This window comes from Pinus tabuliformis, chromosome 2_2 (genome assembly GCF_031772625.1).
Source record: "Pinus tabuliformis cultivar Carrire ecotype Pingquan chromosome 2_2, CPIR1, whole genome shotgun sequence".
NCBI classification, from domain to species: Eukaryota; Viridiplantae; Streptophyta; class Pinopsida; order Pinales; family Pinaceae; genus Pinus; species Pinus tabuliformis.
Window position 1 is genome coordinate 1,022,459,871 of NC_142300.1, and position 6,895 is coordinate 1,022,466,765.

The 6,895-nt window shown below is 36.7% G+C and overlaps 1 pseudogene; it reads left to right on the forward strand.

Annotated features, from left to right (window-relative positions):
- Positions 1 to 951: 951 nt before the first annotated feature.
- Positions 952 to 6,566, forward strand: LOC149196833 (uncharacterized; annotated as a pseudogene).
- Positions 6,567 to 6,895: the final 329 nt, after the last annotated feature.

The window sequence follows — 6,895 nt, forward strand, 5'->3', positions numbered from 1 at the left end:
ACTGTAACGTGGGCCTTCCCATGCATTCCCATGTCCTATTTGGTAACACATTCACCTCCGAAACTAGGTCTAGTATTACTTGATCCATTTCATATTCGCCAATCTGCGCCATTAATCTCAATTCCCTTCCAGTGTGCAATGTATGCTTTCCTAGTTTTCGTACTATGCGCAGTTCACCCGACCTTGTGCACCTAGTGATAAGCTCTTGTAGTCCTTTAACTACCCTATTATCGTGCAACAACTTCATGCACGTCTCTAAAAAGGTAGTAAGCATAGAAGTATCCATTGAGTCCTCCACGAAGCTCTTCTTAACTTCCATAAACGTCTTCTTTGTGTGTTCTAAATCAAACTTAGGTTCCTTGTAAGGGCCTTGTAGAGCCATGTATCTTCCTCGGGCTACTTCCTCTTGTCTTCCCCTATGGTCGCACTGCTTCTGAGCACCATATTCACATTTGGGTCTTCTTCGCGTGGTTCAGAACTCATCATTTGAATATTCTGCATCAGAGTAGGTTGAAGTACCCCTTTCTCACAAATTTGTGTGATCAACATAGGGCAATCTACTACTTGATGATCGAATTGAGCACAATACGAACAATATAGTCTCATCGGGTTTGTACAATCATGGGCATAGTTCCTTGGTCCTCCGTAATTTTAACATATTAACTATTCAGGCCCCTTCCCAGCCCCATTCCTCCTCAGCCTCAACCTCGGCCCTGAAATCCAGCGTGCTCCATCCCTGTGGCTGGGTCGAGGCCTTGCATTTCTATTTGCATTCTATATGCTGGAGTCCACTCCATCATTAACTCATAGCTGCGACAAGTATGCTCGTTGTGGCCCACCGACCTATAGAAATTACGAAACAACTACTGCAGAGTCTGTGTATACTTCTGCAACAAATGGCAGCTATCTATCATGTGATTTCCTCCTGTCTAACAGATTGCACACCATAGCATGGGTGCCGCAGTTGGCCCTGCATGTGCCTCTGGTTGCAACGCCATTGGCGCCACTCCTGCCAAGTTGTTCGTGAATACTGGCCAGTGATACTTGTTGTGGCCCTAGCCTTTACGTTTTATGCACCATACTTACTTGTGTGCCTCTAGCCGTGATTCCCTATCCTACATCAAGCTCTGCATTTCCACGTAGAGATTCAATAGTTGTGTGTGGATTTGTTGAGCACCTAGCCTCATATCTTGTATCAGGGTTTCATTTAATATCATCACCATTTCCAATGCTTCGGCCTAGGTTGAAAGCTTCTGTTGTGGCAGCGCCGTCCTCACGTGCAGTGTCAAAGATGCCACAAACCACGTGCGGTGCTGCACATCCGTTAGCATCATATTAGCTTCACGGATCGTACTCTTCAGCCACTAATCCAGATCCCATGGGGTATGACCTGGAAGCATCGTGATCTCTTTAAATCCGATGATTGACTACGTCTCTGATTTCGGCCGAATAAATTCTCTGTTCAGCACATTTTGGATCTCCGTTATTCCTGCATTTGGGTGATCATTTGAGTGCATGATATGCCATGTCAACACGCGATCCTGCAACGTGCTCACGAATGTGGTCTTCTTAATTTTGTCATTCGTCACCCCTCGTTATTTCCACACCACTCTTACTACAAACCAGAACTAATCCAAATCCTCATTTCCTAGTCCTCTAAATATGGGTAGCTTGATCGCGCTCGCCATGCTAAACTGCAGGGGTGGTCGAGGTGGAGTGTGTGGAGATGGAGGTGAAGGAGGTGAAGCGGGTGGTGGCATAAGTGGGGGCAGGAACTGCGAAATGCGCTGCCTTATCAAACTGATCGCACTTCTTGAAGAGACCCGAGTGAGCTCTTCCTCTCTCTCTCATGAAGGTGAAATCAAGAGATTGTTTCCTAATTCTCCGCTACCTTTGTATATTCTTGCTGTAATGTCCCTTAATAATAAATAATAAACAATGAATAAAAAATAATAGAAATAAAAATAGTAATAAATAATAAATAACCATACTAAAGCTCTAAATAAATATAAATAGAAATAAAAAAAGAAAAGAGTAAAAAAATTAGTAAAGCTATCAAAAAGAAATAAAACAAGAAAAACAATAAAGTTGCATGTAGACTCATGGAGTGTGTGCATGCGTTTCTCCTTCCAATGTTTGCTCTATTTATTAGATAGCGAGGAAGATGGGAGGCATTCCATCACTCCAAGATTCTATCATCCATTCTCTTCGGAAAATAGTGTTCTAAGACAAAGGATCCCTTGCAATAGTACGTTGATTTAGGGCTCGGGGGTGGCTAGTTGTAGCAAGATTTTGCACAATTAAGCCTACAATTGGGTGGACAGTCATCCCCAAAACCTTGTTGTAGTTATCATACTTCAATTGAAATCACAGGTAAGTGTCTCTACTCATAATTTTGAACTTTGATGTTAATTAGTTGATAATTTCCTGTTGATTATAAATTACATGATTAATCTAATTAATTACATTTTTATTTTGGGTTGTTACATATGGTATCAGAGTGGGTTTCAACTTTGTGTGACCTCTAAGTAAAAATTTTGAGAAACATACGAAATTATTTTTTCAATTATTTTGTTTGTGATGATGAAGAAAATTTAGTTTGAGAGAAATAAATACAAATCTAACCGTTGATTCACACAATTGGTCATCGCCATTGGCTTTTCAACCAAGCTCTGTATTTATATATATGTTTTGGATCTTTTAGCGCTCTTTCCTTTCTTTTCTTTGACACTTGCATTTTTTATTGTCTACCTTTATTTTTTTGAGATGAGAAAAACAGATGGACATCATATCTATGGAGGGCCGATCAAAAATATTAGGTCGGCATGCTGAATATTATCATGGATGAAGTATGTTAAGTTTTTTTTTGAATCCTAAGATTTACTCATTTGATTTGAATCCAAGTCCTACTCTATCTAATAATTTTTTTTTCCTTCATTTGTTTGGAATCCAGCCTTTCTCTGTCTATAATCTTTTTATTCAACAATAAGAAAATACCAAGAACTGAACAAAATGAAATAAAATTTCTTTGACAATTTTATTTATTTATTTATTCTATTTCATTTGATTTAATCCAATTCTTGCTCCGTGCTTTCTTTTATTTACTGGTAAGAAAAATACCAAGAGCAATGCTGGGTGATTTTTCTTTCTACCGATAACAGGATTGAATGAAAATAGCCACAATTAGGTTTAATGACAGTTAAATTATTTTGATCTTTCCGCACAACATTTTGGGTTTATTCTTTAGAAAATTGCATAGCTTAGTAGAATAAAGCAAGGGAAGATTTTCATGACATTAAAGTTACAAAGCAAGGTATGACATATTTAATGACATTGACCAGTCACATAAGGATGTGCAATTTTCTAAAACTTTAGTTTTTGATGCAATGGGGATTGACAAAATGTTGAAAATATTAAGAATTTCCTAGATGAAATCATGACGCAGCAGTATCACCAATAGCAGGATCGATATACTTATTTCAGTTAGCAATGCTTCCTCTGTAGCCTGTCGATTTCTATTTGTCACTGAAAGTTTTTCTATTTACCCCGTGGTAGTGGAGTCACCTACCGTGGAGCTTAATCAAAGGAGAAGCATTGTATCTATCTAATTATTCAACTTCCTCGAACCTTTTGTGGGACTCCTTCCCTGTGTTGCATTCATGTCTCTGATCTTCTATATCGGTATAATATCTTGCTTTATGGAGATTTTATGGGAGTAAATGGAATTGTTTTTTGTGGAGTCTGCATTGCTTAATAGTATTGGTAGTCCTTAAATTCCCTTTATATCGATTAGCAAGTAGTCTCACTGAGTCAAAATTTCTAGAAGCTTGATTAATTTGGGCCTATGGGGTTTTAGTGTTTGGAATGGATAGGCAATTAAAATCATCTGTGTTTAAATTTCTGGAAGAGTCAATCTCACCTGTGTTGAAATTTCTGGGTAAAACCCACTTCATATTCTGAGGAATAAACCCCATGTAATATGTTCCCCTCTCTAGAAGTTCCCAGATTTCCCAAATATGCTTCACTAGAAGTTTCCAGATTTGCCAAATGTGCTTCACTAGTAAATACGACAACATCATCTTCATGATATTCTTTACATTCTTCATTTTGGGAACATAAAACACCTTCAGAGCCGAGTATGTTCACAATATGCAATCCACTAATCTCTTCTTGCAATTTTCTGAGATTCAAGGCATGTTGTCCATTTCCATTGCTAGAAGAACACAGTTGTTCTACCTTAATCAAGTTTGAATTTGATCTAGAAAGTATTAACTGCTTACTATGATCTGCACGACACGTTTATCAATGTTTTTTTTTTTTTTTTTTTTTTTTTTGGTTGATATGTTCAGTGTAAATCTTTCCATAACCAGTGGATGACTTTTTCTCTGATTTATACAATATACAGATGTTTCCCCTCTACTCCTCGTTTCCTTCTAGGTATTTTGGAGTACATTCTTTAATTGCTTTTTTTTTCTTTTCAAATTAGCTATGGTTTCCACTTCTTCCTTTTCATAGTAATGGCACACGTCAGACTGCTCTCACTCGGCGTGAGCACACCTAAAGCAAGCCAGAGAAAAGCAACTTTCATCTAGTATTTGTCTTGGGAATTCATAAGCTTATTTAAGACTAACTACTTTGTTGGACTTCTATAAAGACCTTTTGATAAATGCTTTTTTCATATCCTAATTTGTCAATCAGTTTCTATAGAAAATCAAATATTGTGTCCGTGACATGGTTTGGATAACCACTTGCATCTATCATCATTCTCAGGAATCCATAGGCTTCTTTCACTCTACCTGCCTTTTTGTAGACTTCTATAAGGGTATTATAAGTAACAACATCTAGAGTAAGACCACTCTCAGTATGTAGGTATTTTACATCATAATATCTAGGTATCCACCCTTCCTTAACATTGCTTCGAGAACAGCATATACCATATCTATTTCACCAGTCTTCCAAGCTCATCAATAATTGAATTGTATGTAGCTATATTTTCCACAGACAACTTCCTACCCATTTGAAAAAAAAAAATCCAAGGCCTCATCAAAATAGCCTTTCTTAATAAACCCACTTAGAAATGTGTTATAGGTGTAGGTCCATGGATCACTGCCACTTATTAATGTGTTATAGATTTTTTTAAGAATGACCAAGTCCATATGGCCTTATCCTTATTTAATACCATGTTAAAAGCAAATATTCATCCATATACCAGTGCATCGAATCGACTTTTGGTTGCTCTCAGGAAGGCGAATATGATGGTGGAATTCAAGAAATCCTTTTAAGATTTGAGAACTGCGCATTCTGATTCTGATAGTTTGAGTTATAATATATGTATTCATGCTTTTGGGATAGTTGGGAAAGTGGATGTCACTGAGAAACTGTTTGAAGAAATGAAAGATAGAGGATGTGCTCCGGATTTGTGCACATACAATTGTTTGATTGTTGTTCGATGCAAGGCAAGATGGTTGAATGAAGCAAAGAACATATTTGAAGGAATGAAGGAAGACGACCCAAATCCTAATGCAGTCAGGTATGGAACTTTAATCCGCGAATTTTGAAAAGTTAATAAAATCAGTGAAGCCCATAAAATTTTCAACAAAAATGGCTTATAACAGTTGCAATCTCGAGCTTATTGTGTACAATTCTCTTCTTGATGGCCTATTCAAGGTTGAGAACTTAGCGGATGCATGCCAATTTTTTGAAAAAATGCTAGAAAAGGGCATCGTACCAGATTCTTGCTCTTATAATATAATGATTGATGGCCTAGTAAAAAAAATAGAGCAGCAGCTGCCTATAAGCTATTTGATGATTTGAAGAAGAAAAAACAATGTGTAGATGTTGTCACATATAGCATTATGATCTTGTATTTCTGCAAGGTGGGGAGAGTTGAGGACTTGCTAGGAGTGTTAGAGGAAATGGAATCTAGAGGCCTGGTACCTGACATGGTAACAATAACATCCCTGTTGATTGCACTTCGTAAGTCTTGCAAACGAGATTGGGCACATCAGCTTATGAAACGCATAGGAGATAGCACTGTTATTCCTAACATTGTTAGATGGACTGCTGAAATGGAGGAAATAACGAAAACTAGGAAAGAGGAAGCAAGAAACCAAACTTCAATATTTGTAAATAATAAAAATAATTTTGATAGCCTTTATTCTCATCAATTTGTGCCAAAAGACAAGAAGAAAGAAAATGAAAATTTCCTTCCTATTGATCAGATGTTTGGTACCAAGACACAAACGAATGATCATATTGTTGAAAATAGTACACCCAAAGATTTAGGTGTTGGAACAGCAACAGATGAGGATAATCAAGAGGTGACTAACAGAAGAGAGTTTTCTATCATATTTTCTTCATATATGTCGCTTAGCAATATAAACGGTATTGATGCAAAAGAAGGTTGGCAGAATAGCAATGAGAATACATTCACTTATTACATTTCAAGAGGCACTACAGATTATGTTGTTAAACAAGATATTTCGGAGAAAAAAAGAACTACAATTATGAAGCTTATCCTAGCTTCTTGGTATTCAAGGGAAGAAGAATACAATGTAGGGGAATAGATTCTTTCAAAAATGATATGTTTAACACATACATGTCTTTCTTTTCAAAACAAGGGAAGATAAACATAGCTTGCAAGTTATTTGAGTACATGATTGAAAAAATAATTGGTATCTTGATGAAAACATAACACTAATAACACTGATGAGATAGCATAGATTCTAGATGGATGTTGAATAATCTTAGTTCATAGCTGAATGGTTGTAAAGTAAATGAAATTGATTTTTCTAATGAATCATGATAGAGTATTATTCTATTTGATAATTATTGAGATGTTTCTCATATTGTCAATGTTTCATGATATGATGGTATGAGGGTGATCATGCACATG